This window comes from Pipistrellus hanaki (genome assembly GCF_964339955.1).
Source record: "Pipistrellus hanaki genome assembly, chromosome: 5".
Taxonomy (NCBI): Eukaryota; Metazoa; Chordata; class Mammalia; order Chiroptera; family Vespertilionidae; genus Pipistrellus; species Pipistrellus hanaki.
The window spans coordinates 47316938-47334879 of record NC_140507.1 but is presented as its reverse complement, the minus strand read 5'-3'; the positions used below and the strand labels follow the sequence as shown (position 1 = coordinate 47334879).

Genomic DNA, 17942 nt, shown 5'->3' with positions numbered 1-17942 from the left:
ATACATGAGACTTACCTTGGTACTTTTTTAAAAGATCTCCATTAGAAGAAAAAAGAAAAAAGAGAAAGAGAGAGAGAGAGAAAAGAAATAAGCTCTCCACTGTAACCCTTGTATAATGTCTCCTACAGACAGGCGCAGTCGTTTCTGAGGTGGCTGTTCAGGTTCTTCAATGTGCCAACAGGTGAGAACCACTGTGCTAACACGAAGATCATAAACACACTGTCCATATGCCTTCATGGAACTCAGTCCAAAGAATGAATAAGGAAAGTGTAATAAAAGCCATTCAAACTGACGCTGGACGAGACAAGCAGGTTTGCATTGTCCCTCAAAGGTACAAGATCCTCAGTGCAAGTCCCACACTTATGGCCCCTGATCCCAACTTTATCAAGCTGTAGGAGAGATACACTATGAACAGAAGTATAATTATAAACACACTCAAAAACGTACTGAAAGAATTAACTGAGGTAGAAATGGGCAGGAAGCAAGAGCTCTACCAACCACATCAGGCTTCTTTCCCCATCCCTTGATTTTGAAAGACTATCCCCATTGTAAGAAAAATACCCTCCAGCTGGGATGATATAACATTAATAACAACGGCTTGTCATTTAACTTTTCATATCATGGCAGTCTCCCCTTAGGAGTAAGCGTGCTTCTTCAGGATGGAAACTGACACACTCTTCTCTGTCCCTCCCCAAACAGAGCCCGGTGCTGGGCGCACAGGAGGAAGGCACGAAACACCTGCTGAACGGGATTCCCAGCAGCTCAAACCAAGGCAGAGCCCCCACGGTGGGGATGCACCGTTTTGGAAGGAGGCTCTCTGGCAATACAAAGCAATGTCCCAACCTGTGCAACGTGACAAGACTCTTTGGTGTAAATAAATACAGTGTGGGGTGCCAGTCGTTTAAATAAGTTAATTTGGTTCACAGTGAACAGAAAAACATTTAAAACCAATCAAACATTCCCTCAAGCTTGCACAGACTTTAATAGAAGTCCTGAGCACACAAACATGAGCGACGGGGAAATAAAGAAGAGGTTGTTATTAATTAGGCCAGACTGCAACGCCAGCAACGGACAATAAGCAAAACAGGAAGCGGTACTGGATGAGCTGGCAAGCTCTGCACAATCAACCGTCCTGCGCTCCCACAGGGCTAAAGGTCTACTTTCCCCGGCAACACTCCCTGCGCTGCTCTCACTCCCCTGCACGGAAAACCACTCTCTCCGGTCAAACTAGGACCAATTTTCCCCCAACGCTCATCCTCTCTCTCCAACTCAACTCAAAGAGTTTGAGGAACAGCTTTAACCAATGCATTCCTGTTTAGGGGCCCTGCACCAGTCAATCCTTCAGAGAGGACTTAAGAATGGAGGGCCAGAGGGCATGGTAACAGGCCAAGTGCTGAGCCTGTCGATAAGATTTAAAAGTCCCTCACACCCCAAAACTTTGAGATATTTGCAGATCATTTACAAGAAATAAGATGGTGAGGCAGAAGATGCTGACAAATTCAAATCTGTGCAGCGGTTGGCAAACTCATTCGTCAACAGAGCCAAATATCAACAGTACAACGACTGCGATTTCTTTTGACAGCCAAATGTTTTAAACTTAAACTTCTTCTAATGCCACTTGTTCAAAATAGACTCTCCCAGGCCATGGTATTTTGTGGGAGAGCCACACTCAAGGGGCCAAAGAGCCGCATGTGGCTCATGAGCTGCAGTTTTGCCGGGTCTAGTGGCTAGGCAAGAACTCGGTGCGGAGGGAAGACTGAGTGTACTTAACTTGGGTAAGGGTCCCACCATCAACCACTTGTTTATGGCAGCATATGCAATGCCTTTCTACCCGCCCCCCCCAACTCCTTCATAAGTGGTTTTACTACATGGGGGAACTTGTCTCACTTTATTTTAATACCTTAAAAACGAATCCATCTCAATCATCAAATCCATATTCCAACACCAACACTGTGTCTCCTACGAACGAGGTTTCCCTATAAAGAAACTCCAGCACTGCCCCTCAGGTAGGAGACGGAGGCCCGTTTCCATGTGCCTCCTGAAGCTCTGGTGTCTCCCAGGTCCACCGTTCTGCGAGCTGACTAAGAAACCGCATATAACCGATAGCCCCGTGTTCCCAGGCTGCGACTTCCTGGTCCACAGAGAGGAATCCACTGACGGGTCCGATACAGGACACAGCAGCACATTTTATGGTTATTAGCAGCTTGCATTTTGTTTGTTTGTCAATCGCCTGTCCATGTCCTTTACCAGTTTTTCTCTAAGAGTGGTGTTTCCTATTCATTGAAAAAGTTTCTTACCAAGAACAGCAACTTGCTGCAAATTTGTTACCTGAAAGACTATGTTTGTGACTGTGGGCTTTGTCATCTGTGGTCACACAAACGCTGTCAAATGCGTAAGTTTTTCCTCTATCGTTTCTGCCCCGGGAGCCACGTTGAGAAGGGCTCTGCCACTGGCTATTACTAATACCTCCCTACCTCTGGAAATGGCGCAAACCAATCCCTCTTTCCTTCCGACACTATGACAAGAATCCATGCCAGAATCTTTCTGCACTGACCATACATTACTCTAATGAAAAAAAAAAATTTTTTTTTTAACACTAATGAATGCTGTAAGAAAAGCCATTGGTAAGTTCAGAATACTTAACTTTTTAAAGCTCTCAGCAATTTAAATAACTTAAAAATCATTAACAGGCAGTCATTCAATGTCTACACTTCTCTTTACCTACGATTGTCAGGGAAATGTTCCATCTACAAATTCCCAAACTTGGTATTTCACAATTTCATTACCGGCATGCCCGTTGCTTCACCCTTCCCAACTAGTGTAGTCCACTGGACTCCGTATAACCTGTGACCTGCTGATCTAGACTGGATTCAATACGGTGAATTAACATTCTAGACTCATTAACATTCTAGACTCTAAAATCACAGTGATTTTTAGAAAGAGCTAACATTTTCTGAGTGTTTATTACTTGCCACGTCCCATTGTGTAGTTTGTATCTCAGCGACTGAGATGAACCTCCAAAACCAGGAAAGTGATCATCAACGGTACATCATGTCTAATGGGCAGTTTTTTCCTCAGGAGCACATGAAATAATGTCTCACAATTGGCGGCGTCTTAGATTGAGTGAAATATGAAAGTATAACTCATTTCACTCGCAATCAGTCCTGAGGCTGGTGCTATGGCCACTCTTTTCCCAATGAGGAAAAGTGAGGCACAAACACTGATTTAAGTAGCTTTCCCAAAGTTACAAAAAAAAAAAAGCAAGGAAGTGTTGGGGCTTGGACTTAAACCCAAACTTCCAGATCCTAGAGCCTCATTTCTTAACCGATTTGCTACCCCTAGGCCAGAATCAACTCTACCAACATTTCCCTCGGATCTTACTATGGAGCCACCAAGTTACCGCAGAAGCAACAATTACCTGGTCTTCTCTACAGCCACAGCAAGCTTTTCCCAGATTTCCCCCTGCTGCTTAGACTTGGAGTTCTCCACAGACCTCCTGGTATACCACTCACAAGGGTTCTTCCAAAACATCTCCATTACTCTGAGTTTCCAATGCCACCTGCTGAATCCCCCCACCTCATTGTCCCAACGAGGGGACTTGCCTTCCACGCTGCTGGGAAAAGCAGCACAAGCTGTCATGAGCTCCGCCATCTGCTTTCCTCTCAACTGAGCCCCCATCCTGCTTCTTTCTCAGACAACTCTCCCTCCTTACCACGGCTAATATTTTGTCCCCTGTTGCTCTAGATCACTGACTCCACCAATCTTTGTTTTCCATCCATTGACGTCTTTCCCTCAGCCTTCAAGTATCAAGAGGTCCCATCTTTTTGGAAATCTAAGTCACTCAAGAGAATTTTCAGAATCTAGTTCTCATTTCCTAGAATACTGTCTATTCTCCTCAACTGCATTCACGTGATTACCCGACCTTTTCTCCTTCACCAGGAACCATGAGACACTTCCCCTCTGACCCTAGTTCTGGGACCCCTCTTTCCCCAGCTTCCTCTGACCTCTGAACTTTCTTCCAGTTTCTTCTTTCTTTGACTTCAAACATACCATTCCCTTCTCCTTCTCCAAACATACCAAACCCAACTGTGGGTTTCAATGGGAGAGTCAGCCTGCCAGTTCTTTGTTTCTGTTCATGATTCTCTCAAAACACCTGGGAAGTGCAACCGTCATTTCCAACCATCTGTACTTCATGTCCTGAGCCCTTCCCTAAGCTCCAGCTTAGTGTGTATCTCCAACCTGCCTGAAGAATACCTGGATATCCCACCTTAAGTTCAACCCGTCAATTCTAATGTATCACCCACACAAACTGTACCCCTTCTAAAAGGAGTCCTTCCCTATCCTTAAGTAAGGGGCTTTATTCATTTTACAGTCACTCCGGGTGGAAACTTAAGAATAACCTCTGCCTCCTCTCCCTCCCATGAATCTAGAGCCAAATAACCACCAACTGCATTTTTACTCACAAACCCACCTCATCAGACGGATAGCTCCAATAGCTTTCTTCTTCATCTCCTTGCATTATGGGCTCTATACCCTCTCCAATCCAAACTGCCTTCAGCGATTTCCAACGTGCCCTTGTTCTGGCACTCTAAGGCCCGAAAAGTCTCACCCCAATTTAACTTTCCTGAATCTCTCTCCCACCGCACCACACTGGGCCCCATCAGGAATGCCTACTGTGGTCAGGCAGAGCTGCTGGTCACCAGCCTCGAGATCTGTGCTGTCCAATAGGATAGCCACAGGTGGCTATTTAAACGAAAGTTAATGGACATTTAAAATGCAGTTCTCTGTTGCACTAGCCACATTTTAAGTGCTCAACAGCCCCGTGTGGCTAGTGGCTGTGATCCTCACTTGAATTGTCTGTACAACTTACTTCTATATTACCTGGCCACAACTCTTGCAATGTTGTTGCATTTGATTTTTCCATTTTATGTATCTTCTCACCAATGACTGAGCCACTCAGAACTAATATTCATTGAATAACGAAGCATATACTTATGAAATACTGCATCAAAATTACTGAATAAGAGCATATTTTAAAACCCCTCTCCCATTAAAATGACACGTTCTAAGATCGCACATTTAGCTAACTAAATAAAGATTTGATTTTATAATGCCTAATGATAACACTTAAAAGATAATTAGTTCCCTTTTCTCTTGTGGTGTTTGAAACTGAAAGAAAAAAGCTATAAAGGTCTGAAATACTTCCACTTTGCAAAAGAACACTGCAAAGAAACCACAAAAGATAGGCGACAGGAAAATGAATCAATAGTTTCAACTATACCCTAACTATCTGAGATTGCAGGGGGGGGGGGGGGAACAAGTCTATAAAACAGCCACCCTAAAATTAAGGGGAAACTACAAATAAGCACTAAAAATTATGTATATAAATACATTTTTAATCCAAAAGTTAGACTCCTCTATCTTCTTCCCAAACATGACATTGTATTTATTTGCATTTTGAACTCAAAAAGCATACAGATGCATAATTAGCTGTTGGATGTGCATGTGTTCCCTTAAATTTAAGCTTACTGTCAAGAAAATTAGTTTAAGAAACCAACCTACCACACCACAGACCTGGATTCTTAGAGGGAATGAGTCTCTATATCTGAACATGAGAAACTAAGCAGAGAAGAGAATCGCCAGGTAGGGATTCCCATGAATTGTAGAGGGTTTGATGCTTTCTTTTAAAGAGGGAATCATCCCTAAGTTCTGATTTTAGCTTAGAACAACTATTACAAAGACGTTAAACTGTTAAAATAATGCAGTTTTTAAGTACCTTCCTATCAAGCTGATGTAGTCACTGGAGTTGAACTATTTATGAACATTTTGGGTTTTCCCATCTGAAAGTTAGCTTCCCTTATGTAAATGACTCTCCCACAGAATCTGCTGATTTTTGCAAGTCAGCAAGCAGCAGCTGTAAATGCTGTATTTTTTTACTATAAGACTAGCTAAATACCATCTTAATAATGTACACTAAAATGAAGATTTACATTTAGATTTTAAGTACATTCATGCTAACTAGCTTAGCTATTTTCTTTTTTAAGTAAGTTGCTCCAGAATAAGTATTAAAAATATTTCAGGCGTTTTTGTGGCAAATCCGATGACAGATCACCAGATCAGACTGAAAGTTTCCCTACTAGGTAATCATAGAAAAGAAATATAAACAGTCAAAAGAGTCCAGCCAGGGTGGCTCAGTGGTTGAACATTGACCTATGAACCAGGAGGTCACGGTTCGATTCCCGATCAGGGCACATGCCTGGGCTATGGGTTTGATCTCGTGTGGGGCTTGCAGGAGGCAGCCGATCGGTGAGTCTCGCTCATCTTTCTCTCTTCCTCTCTGAAATCAATAAAAATATATTTTAAGAAAAAAGAGTCAAGAGGTTTCAGTGTGGGGCAAAATGCCTTCATCTGTTATCAAAGCATTCTCTGCTAACCTTGGGAGCAGAATGTAAAACCAGGTCTTCCTGGTTGTTGGCCACTTGCAGGTGCGGTGACAGTGGCGTAGCCGGAGAGGGCACAGGAGCCCTGCACCCCTTCCTCCAGACCTTGCCTCCGCATTTCTTCCACCTGGCTCTTCCTGAGTGGTTACCCACTATTGTAAATCGGTAACAGTAAGTTTTTTAAAAAAAGAGAAAAACCATATGTAGAAGTTCAATTACAGAGAACACTTCATTCGCCTCAATGTCATTTTATAATTTAATATCAAACTTCTCTACCTTTTTATATTTACATTATCCTTTTTCTCCTCAGATCTTTGCCATTCTCTCTCTAGTACCCTAAATATCCAAAACTTTTAGCTTTTGGTTAAGAATGTGATTTGTGTTTTAGTGATGATAGGAGATGTATAGAAACTGCCTGACTTAATAGGAATTTTGTAAAAATCTGGAATCACCCATTTTCTGGTAAGGCCCTGCTGATTAAATCAGATAATCAGATGCAGGACTTTTCTTTTCCATTTCCAAAATGAAAAAAAAAACAAAACAAAACACCTCTCTGAGGTTGTCAGACTTGATTCCTACTCAGCTCAAACAATGCTATGTACAAAAAGTCAACAACATACCAAAAAATTCTTCTTTCTCCCCTCCCCAGATTGCGGAACGCTGGATATGCTCAGAACAAAGCTGCAGGAGCACTGCGCGTGCAGTAAGAAAAAACCAATAGCCCTCGCCGGCTTGGCTCAGTGCATAGGGCCTCTCCCTGCAGATTAAAGGGTCCCGGGTTCAATTCCAGCCAAGGACACATGCCCAGGTTGCAGGCTTGCCCAGGTTGGGGGCGTGCAGGAGGCAGCGGAATAATGATGGATGGATGGAAGGAAGGAAGGAAGGAAGGAAGGAAGGAAGGAAGGAAGGAAGGAAGGAAAGAAAGAAGGAAAGAAAGAAGGAAGGAAGGAAGGAAGGAAGGAAGGAAGGAAGGAAGGAAGGAAGGAAGGAAGGAAGGAAAGAAAGAAAGAAAGAAAGAAAGAAAGAAAGAAAGAAAGAAAGAAAGAAAGAAAGAAAGAAAGAAAGGAAAGAAGGAAGGAAGGAAGGAAGGAAGGAAGGAAGGAAGGAAGGAAGGAAAGAAAGAAAGAAAGAAAGAAAGAAAGAAAGAAAGAAAGAAAGAAAGAAGGAAAGAAAGAAGGAAAGAAAGAAAGAAGGAAAGAAAGAAAGAAGGAAGGAAGGAAGGAAGGAAGGAAGGAAGGAAGGAAGGAAGGAAGGAAGGAAGGAAGGAAGGAAAGAAAGAAAGAAAGAAAGAAAGAAAGAAAGAAAGAAAGAGGGAAAGAAAGAAAGAAAGAAAGAAGGAAAGAAAGAAAGAGGGAAAGAAAGAAAGAGGGAAAGAAAGAAAGAAAGAAAGAAAGAAAGAAAGAAAGAAAGAAAGGAAGGAAGGAAGGAAGGAAGGAAGGAAGGAAGGAAGGAAGGAAGGAAAAGGAACAAATAGACAAATAAGAACTTAACAAGAAGAGTGATCCAGGTCCTGGCTCTCCCTTCTTCTGATCACTAGATGGGTGACGTTTAGGTAAGTCAGCTATCTTCTCTGAGCCTACGTGGCTCAACTTGATATGAACCAAGTGGATTAGAAAATCCTCAAAGCAACTTTTTAACATTAAATAGCTCTATTCTCTGTGAAGGAAATCACAAATCTGAATGTTTATAAATGCACTTGGCACTGCAGTCCCATGATGTCCTTCACCTGAAATGTCATGCAATTTGTACTTAAGTGTACACACAAGCTTACCAGAGCATATGAGCATTTTTGGATTGGAGAACGGGAGTGAAAAGGTATAAAAAAAAAAACACACCCTGATTTCATCAGATTCTTAAACAGCCTTAAACCACCACCACCACCACCCAAAAAAAATAGTTAAGAACTGAAATGTAAAACTACACAAAAGTAGATATTACATATTAAAAAAAAAAAAAAAAATTCCCCCTCCAAAGGAGTTTGCAATGAACTATTTGTATCTCAAAGTGCAGTGTTTACCAGCTAAGAGAAGGAAAATATTGATGAGATAAACTGAACTATTAGAACTTTCTTCTTCAGTACCAGCAGCTTGTGATTATACAAGAAAACACACAAGGGGAAAGTGTCAGGAATGATGTAGAAAAGCAGAAATAAAGCTAATTTGGTTTTTACATCAGATTTACTCATCCAATGACGATCTGCTTCCATGCGGATTAACACTGTTTCCCTTCTTCCAAACACTAAAAAGGAGATGGTCAAGAAAAGCACAAAATTTGTCTAAAGGCCTAAAAATAAAAGCAAAGTCCCATCTATACTGGAGTAATAAAGTCCAGCAGAACCGTGGTTATTTGGGAGGCCCTAGAGTCAGACTTGCCTTGTTCACATCATAATCACCAGCTATGGAGCCTGAGGCAGGACAGTGAATCATTTTGAACTCAGTTTTTCTTTTCTTCACATCAGTATTTAGTCAAGTTTTGTAACTTAAATGAGACAGGAGTTTTAAAAACAAGGAAACAATAAAAACTCAGGAAAAAAAAATAGCTATAATTATTTCTCCCACCCAAGGCTCTAAATGAAAGAAGAACCCAGGACATCAATGATAAATGTAATCCACAGAAAAGTCTACATCATTTTATCCAGTAGCTGCCACTGGCACAGCCAAACAAGTAGCAAATATGGACATGTCTCTTTCTCTTTTTGAACCCACAACCTCATCAGAAGTGACAAGCACAGAAGTAACTGAAAGATGAATAGAGGAGAAGGAAGAAGAGAAGTAAAGTCCCAGACCAGCACTATCCAATGGGACCTTCTGCCATGATGGAAATGTTCCATATAGGTATTCAATATGGTAGCCACTGGCCACATGGGGCTACTGAGCATGTGAAATAAAGTGCTACTGAGAAGATAAATATTTACTTTTATTTAATTTTAATTAATTTCCATTTAAATACCCACATGTGGCTAAGGCTACCTTATTGGGCAGCACAGACTTAGATGACCCATAAACTGAATAAGGACTGCCAAGAATCTAAGAAAAAAGACTAGGGTCTTTTTCTGATTTATTCATATGCTCAATTCAAATATCTTTTGTTTTCAGTGGAGACCTCGTCACTATGACTAGTTAAAGAAATAACATGTCAGTGGATACATCAATACAGAGCGACTCAGTAAGTATGTGGTCCTCTGATATTTTAGAAGGTCCCCAAGGCCAAGTTAAATTCAAGCACACACGAAGCATGATTCAGGAGAAGGATCAGAGCTGCCAAGGTCCTAACATCAGCACCTCCAAGGCATTTGCTTCCCCACTAAGCGAACGAAAAGCTACTTACACGATGCAGACTAAACACCCTGCATTTGTCTTCAATTTCTTCAGAAATTCAGAGCTCTGTAAGCCTTCCCCTCTTTCAAAAAACACCAGCATTCCTGGCTGGTTCAGCCTTTCCACTATAAACAAAAATCCATGTACCACCCATATCTGAAGCATAACACCAGACTCCTGCTTAGCTGCCCCTGTAATATGGTTTAATTATGATGACTGAACTAATAGGCTGACATCATAGACTTTTACAGGCTGACCCCATGTCATCCTGATGTATCATTTTGCACCAGTTCAGTGCTGTAAATCAATTTAAGATCTCAAGCAGGTTGAAAAGGCTGGTAATGATGCTTTCTCTGCTGCCTCTGGGGACTCTACATTATACACAACTTACATTATTTATAAAGCCTCAATGATGCCTCCATTAGCCTTGTAAGACTACACAAATGAGATCTTTTATACACACACACACACACACCACACACACACAACTTGGCCCTGATTATGGAGGCGACTGCAGCTTAAATATTACATTCATTCAAGTTCATTCCTTCCCCAATCCAACCAAGTTATTTTTATCTTTAACCCAGAATGACCAGAAATCAAAATTACAACCTGAAATTTACTTTTTTAACTATTAAGTGTATTTGGGGGGAAATGAGACTTACTTCTTCCTAAAATGCTTTAATGAACTTACCAAAACAAAACTAAGTTTCAAGCGGTGTTAGAGGTTAACATTTTTAATTGCTTAAAACTGTCATTTCCCTAAGGCAAAAGGTCATCAGTGCTTCAAGGGCATAAAACCAAAGGATACAGGGGAAAAAAAGAAAAAGAAAGAAAGAATGAAAGAAAGAAAAAAGAAAAAAAAGAAAAAAAGAAAAGTGGATTTGGTTACATACCTATGGTTAGAGGGGTCAAAACTAAAGCAAGGACAAATCTCCACCTTCAGGAGAAACTCGATCTAGCCTGGATCCCCTAGGCTCTGGCATCACCCACCTCTTAGAAAAATCATCTCCCTCGACCCTGGTTACAGTTTCCCAAGAATTGCACTATTCCACCAATGCACACCCCCTGCACGGTAATATCAAATAACTGCGAATGCGAACGAGGGAGGGGCCGCGGGGAGGACAGACACTTGAATCAGAACAACCTATTGAGGCCTGGCACCTACCTACATGGCAGCAACACGGATGCGCAGTATTGACGGCACACTACCTGCAAACGCTGGGGCAGGGAACGCTGCTTCCGCCTCGATGCTTTCCCAGTGGCGGCGGCTGCACCACAGCTCACCTACCTCCCATAGTAATTAGCAGCGAGGCGAAAAAAAATCCACCTGGGCAGAGAACAGTTCCCCCTCCTTGTGTTCCTGAACGCGGTAGGCAGGCATGTTATGCACACGACAAACAGGCAGCTAGAGCGAGCAGTGGTTCTGACATCAAGGCATTACTGCCCTTCGTCCGCAGCAGGAAAGACACACACAGACACCGTGCAACCTCTGAATCATTCCACCTACTCTGCAAGTTCCCATACGCTGGGAAGGCTGGTGGCCACAGCACGCAGCGAGAACGATGCCCTTTTTCGGGAGACGTTTCCAGCAAGAAGGGAAGCGCCTTCCCGGCCGCCAGCCTCGCGCAGCATATTAAAAAAAAAAAAAAAAAAAAAAAAAAAAAAAAATCCGTCTGCGCCTCCAAATAAACAAAAGCCGCAGCTACTGCAGTGGGGAGATCCGGCCGGCATCTGTCCCTCCTCCCTGCCCAAGGACCTCCAGGAAACGCTCTCCCTTCAGCCTTCCTACTTATTCAGCAACTAGAAACGCAAGCCCACATCCATCTCCCCGGGTCTCCCCCCACCATCACCCCCTCCTTCTACAGAAACAACCCCGAGGAGCCCCCCAAAGCCGGGGCGCGGAGCAGAGGAGTGGTGGTTCCACGGCGAACTCACACACACACTGGCAGTGAGGCCATCGGATCCGGTCAAGGGAAAGGAATGAGACGACACTTGGAGGCGCACGGGGTGTAGGCGGAAGAGAGAGAGAGAGAGGGGGGAGGAAAAAAAATTACGCGCCGCCGCCGCCAAACCTTGGAATACATTAAGAGGGAATTTCGGAACGAACTTTCCTTGACCTCGATCTCCACCCCAACCCTCCCCCAAAAAAAGGCTCGTTGGGGCAGAGAAGGGGACCGATCTGGGACGCCGAGGGACCCAGGGCACCGGGGTCCTCCGCTCCCCGCCCCCCTTTGCCCCCGGGCGAGACCGGCTCCGAGCGCGCAAAGGGCAGCGCCGGCGGCCGCCCCCCAGCTCCCCAAAAGGGGGGCCCGGGCCGGCGCGGACACAATGGGCCAGCGGGCCGCGCGGACGGGCCGGCCTCGGCCGGGCTGCAGAAAGGGAAAGAGAAACGGGGATCGGGCGGACGGGAAGGCTGGCCGGGAGGTCCCGCCGCGAGCAGGGCCAGGGGCGAGGCTGTGGCCGTGGATCGCGGCGGCTTCCCCACCAACCGACCCAACAAAGACGCGAGGGGAGCCCCAGCGGAGCCCCGCCGGCTAGTTGGGGCGAAAGGGGGAGAGAAGGTGGCAGGTTCGCTCCTCGGAGCGGCCCGGAGGCGCCATCACGGAGGGAGAGGGAAGAGGGAGAGGGAGGGGGGGATCCCGATCCGGCCCCACGCGGGGAAAAGCCCCCTCCCCGCCCGCCGCGGCCCGCGCCCGGCCCCGGGGACAGCGGGAGCCCCGCGGCCCGGCGGCGGCGCTGGAAGTCCGGGGCGCTGCAGGGAGAGGGCGGAGACGCGACCGAGGAGAAAGTTGGGTTCGGGTCTGTTTCGTTTTACCGGGTTGGCGGCGCGCCCGTCCTCCCGGGCGTACAGGAGGCCGAGCGAGCGGGGTCCCGGGGCCCCCGGTCCGGGCGGCCGGGCGCTGCCCCGCGCGGAGCTCGCAGGGTCCCTCCCCGCGCCGCGGCCCGGGCTGAGCCGCGCGGCTGCTCCTTCCTCCTCCCGCCGGCCCGCCCGCTCGCTCCCGGAGCCTGGATTGATCTGGTCGCGCTGGCGTCAGGGAGTCGGAGCCGCCCAGCCTCCACTCCGCGGCTGCCAATACCCTGCGCACCCGCCCGCCCGCCGCTCACACGCGCACCCGCGCGCCGCCGCCACCAGGGATCCTCTCCAAATTCCCGGCCGCGCCGGCCCGAGCGCGGACCCGGCGCGGGGGGAGCGGCCCCCGCCCCGCGGGGCCCGGGGATTAAACGCTGTTGGGTGCGTCCTGACTTCCCTCCCGCCGCCTCCTGCAGTCCCCGCGAGCGGGCTCTGGCGCATTATCTGCCAGCCAAGTTCTTTGTCAGTGTTTATTTTCTGAAATGCGCATCCACAGGTCCACCGCGCCCAGCGGAACCTCCTGTAAACGGGAGGCGCATGCATGGCAATGATCTTTCCAGAGTCGCCTTTTTCTGTCTCCTTGTCATTGCCCTCGCCTATTCCCAGATGACTTGCAAGTCCCAGAAGTTGCACATAATCCTAGTAATGATTGAATGTGCTTATACGGAGCCCTGAGTCCATACATTTGTTCTGTGCCATTTCGGGGGGGTTGGGGGGGGGGATCTAATGATTCCAGTAGGTAACCTCGTTGCTTCAATAAATGACAGATGCCACAAGAGCACTCTAAATTTTTTATCTGATTTCTACAGACTTTTGGATGATACCTTCCTCCTCCTGGTTAAAAACAAACTCTCATCTACCTGATGAGCATAGACACTGAAAATACCTTTTTGTTAAGACTTGATTTCTCTCTTGGCCAGCTCTCTGGAAGCTGGCATGAAATCTTGGATAGTTACCATAATGTTGAGTTATGTTTAGAGACGAAGTATTATTCTGAGGAATAAATTTTACATGAGCCACAGGAATTATTACCACGCAAACAAAGAAAATATCAGACATCTGCAAATGAATGGTACTCTCCAGTTGTTGATATATGTTTCCATATCCACATTACATTTGAAATTCTTATTTATTGGCTACTTTGTTATTTCTTTTTTCCTTGTTTAATTATCGAAAGAAAATGCAACAAACCCCATAAAACACAAATACTGCTTATAAATTATAGATCAGAATATTTCTGCTAATTCCTTTGTTAAACGGTTTGAGCGCTTACTAGTCAACTCTTAGGCCTCCTCTTATTTTTCCTAAAAGCAACATTTAACACAGTTCACGCTGCTCCTCCAACAACAGCTGGAGTGAACCTTGTTAAATGCCACTTGGATCAGGTCACGCCTCTGCTCAAAACACTCCCTTGATAAACAGAAGGTGCTATCTCCATGCAGTGGAGCGCTATTCAGTCATAAAAAAGAATGAGGTACTGACACATGGTACCTTAAAAAGGTTATGCGACGTGAAAGATGCCAGTAATTGTATGCTTTCACTTGCTACGTATACAAAATCTAGAACAGGCAAGTCTATAGAGACAAAAAGAACGGTGGTTGCCTGTGTTCGGGAGAATGGGGGAAGAAAGGCTATAAGGTTTCTTTTGGGGGTAACAAAATGTCCTAAAATTAGTTTGTGATGATGGTTGCATCATCCTGTGGATATACTGAAAACCATTGAATTATACACTTTATATGCGTGAATTATATGATATGTGAATTTTAGTTCAATAAAGCTATTTTTTTAAAAAGGTATGCCAGCTTGGCCAGCATGGCTCAGTGGTTCAGCGTCTACCTATGAACAGAAGGTGACGGTTCAATTCCCAGTCAGGGCATAAGCACAGGCTGCGTGTTGGATCCCCAGTGTGCGGGGCGTGTAGGAGGCAGATGATCAATGATTCTTTCTCATCATTGATGTTTCTATCTCTCCCTCTCCTTTCCTTTCTGAAATCAATAAAAAAAATATTTTAAAATAAATAAATAAGGCGTGACATCTAAATGCACTGTATGATCCTTGAGTGGATCATGAATTGAGGGGGGAAACTATAAAATGACATTATAAAACTGTTAATTTTTAAACCAATAGATGGTCTTTTTTAGTGCAATCCTAGTAACACTCCAAATGCTATGAAATTTGATCTTGCCCCTTGTGCAAGTTATTTCTTTTTTAAAATAAGTATATTTTTATTGATTTCAGAGAGGAAAGGAGAGGGAGAGAGAGATGGAAACATCAATGATGATAGAGAATCATTGATCATATGCTTCCTGCACTCCCCACACTGGGGACTGAGCCAACAACCTGGGCATGTGCCCTGAATGGGAATTGAACCGTGACCTCCTGGTTCATAGGTTGACGCTCCACCACTGCCACTCTGGAGGGGCTAAATAGTAATAGAAAACTGGACTTTAAAAAAAAAAAAAAAAAAAAAAAAAAAAAAAAAAAAAAAAGGATATTATTGGAACAATTGTGAAAACTTGAAAGAGGGTTGTATATTATATATCAAAACAATAAAATCTTCCCCTGGCTCCCCATTTCACTCAAAATATAAGTTCTTATAATGCATTAGGGCCCTACATGACCTTTCCTTCTTTCACACTCTGCCCTGGCCTCCAACTGTCTCCCTTGCTCACTTCCACACGTCACCCTGGCCTCTTCACAAGTCCTGGAACAACCTGTGCACACTGCTTTCCCCCTGCAAGCCCTTCCCACGGATGCTCACACGACCCCTGTGCCTTTCCTCTCTCAGGTCTTCACTCAAACGCTCCTCTCTCTATGAGCACTTCGCTAGTCACTATATCTAAAATTTAACACACCCACACACACACACACACACACACACACACACCACATACCCCTCAAAAACATTTATACTTCATATCCTTTTTCCCTGCTCAGCATGGATGTTTCACATATCACTACCCAACTACTTAGCCAAAAGAACAGAATTCTGGATCTGTCCTATTCATTGCCATATCTCAGTGCCTAGAGCAGTATCTGCCACCTATAAGAGCTGATCAAACACCTGCTGGATGAATGAATCAAGCACTGTTTAAGACATAGGGGATATGGTGGCCATCAAAACAGATAAAAATCCCTGCTTTCATCAAGGAAGACAAATAATGAATAAATACAGCCATGAACCACATAAGGACATTTCTGTCAAGAAGGAACTGTATATACAACAGGTGGTCCCATAAGATTATAATGGAACCGAGTCCTGGCTGTGTGGCTCAGTTGGTTGAAGCATCAACCTATATACCAAGAGGTTGCAGGTTCAATTCCCATTCAGGGCTCATACCTCGGTTTCCGGTTTGATCCTTAATCAGAGCACGTATGGGAAGCAACCAATCAATGTTTTTCTCACATCGATGTTTCTCTCTTTTACCTTCCTCACTCTCTAAAATTCACATATCCTTGAGTGAAGATAAATATTAAATTAAAATAAAGATTATAATGGAACCAAAAAATTCCTATCCTATATAATAAAGAGCTAATATGCTAATTAGACCAGATGGTAGAATGACCTTCCAGAAAGACCTTCCAGAAAGACCAGTGAGTGGGGGCGGGGCCACAGGACCACGAGGCAGCCTAGGCCACGAAGGCCTACACTTGCACAAATGTCCTGCATCAGGCCTTTAATTGCCTAATAATGTCTTAGCACAATGTGTGACATTGGTGTAAACAAATCTGCTACACTTTGGTCAGATAAAAGTACTAGAGATCTGGTGCATGAAATTCATGCATGGCAGGGGGAGAGAAGGAGGGAGGGGCTCAGCCCAGCCTGCACCTCTCGAAATCTGGAACCCCACGGGGGATATACGACTTCTGGCAGTCATGCAGTCGTACATCCCTCTCACAATTCAGGACCACTGATTCCTAACTGCTCACCTGCCTGCCTGCCTGATCACCCCTAACCCCTCTGCCTGCCTGATGCCCCTAACCACACTGCCTGCCTAACTGCTTGCCTGCCTGCCTGATCGCTCCTAACCTACCTTGGTCTCGCCACTGTGGCTTTGTCCAGAATGATGTCCAGAAGGTCGTTAAGCTGTCCAGTCTCATTAGCATATTATGCTTTTATTATTATAGATAGCACTTACAATCGTCTACAGTCCAGAATACTTGATGATAATAATAAACTCTATTACTGAGGTATGTATTTACTATGATATACTTTGTCATTATTTTAGAGTGTACTCTTTCTTAAAAATAATAAATAAAAAGTTTGCTGTAAAGCATCTCATGTTTATGGTGTCTCTTGATTGCACCACTTTCTCTTGTGCTTGATTTAACCTCATGCTGTATAGTAACGTGCTGTACAGGCTTGGAGCCTTAGGGCAATAGTCTAGATCATATAGCCTAGTTGTGCAGAAGGCTACACCAACTAGGTGTGTGTACCTGTGCTTTGTGGTGTTCGCACAGTGACAAAATCGCCTACGGATGCATTTCCCAGAAAGTATCCACAACCTTAAGGGATACATGACTATACACAAATATGCTACGTGGTGGTACACATGGTGGCAGTGGCAGGGTGAGAGGGGCCTGGATGGGGTAGGTTGGTATTTCTATAGGGGCAGGGGAAACCTCCCTGGCAAGAGATCCCGAAGAAAGACAGGGAGAGTGCCACGTGACCTGGGAGGGGGCTTGCCAATCTCCGGAGCAGAGGGGGAGCAAAGGTGAAGACCCTGGAGCTGGCTCTCCTTCATCCCTTCACAGGAGAGCCAGGAGGAGCCAGCCCCCCGCCTCAAGAGGAAAGGCAGAGTGTGTGGGCCTGGGTGCACACAGGTTGGTGGCTGCAGAGCTGGAAACACAGGGCCGTTCCCCTCTCTCTGCTTCTCTTGTCTTGGTGACTTAGCCACAGACCCCCTGAGAATGGTGAGGGTGGGAGAGATATTGGAAGCTGGAAGAGAGGAGCAGATATGAAACAGTCTTCTTCTGGGAGAGTTTGAGAGCATATGAACCTTGGAAGCATGGTCAGCCTGCCAGGCAATGCTTTTAAATGTCTATTTGAGGTTAGTGGTCATGAATGTAAAGCAAGACCAGCCAGCATAGTTGTGGATTTTTCTCCAGACTCCTCAGCCAGAGTGGGTAAGGCTGGGTTTAACCAGGGCTGGGTTTTGGCAGGAGGGCATCATAGAGAAAGAGTGATACAGAGCAGAGGGTGTAAGCAAGGGAGTGCCCTTGGGGGACTGTGATAAGAAAGGAGGTGAGAACAGAAAGGAGTGGAGGACAATGGAAAGGTGATGGGATCAATGGGTTGAAGGTCCAAAACCCTAGCTGGTTTGGCTAGTG

The 17942-nt window shown here is 45.1% G+C and overlaps 1 protein-coding gene across 1 annotated transcript in view; it reads right to left on the bottom strand.

Moving 5' to 3' along the window:
• SMAD1 (SMAD family member 1) overlaps nt 1-12831 on the bottom strand; it is a 72115-nt gene extending 59284 nt beyond the window's left edge. The window contains exon 1 of the mRNA XM_084884281.1: nt 12576-12831. The gene's annotated coding sequence lies outside the window, so the exon portion shown is untranslated. The remainder of the gene's footprint in view (nt 1-12575) is intronic.
• Nucleotides 12832-17942: the final 5111 nt, after the last annotated feature.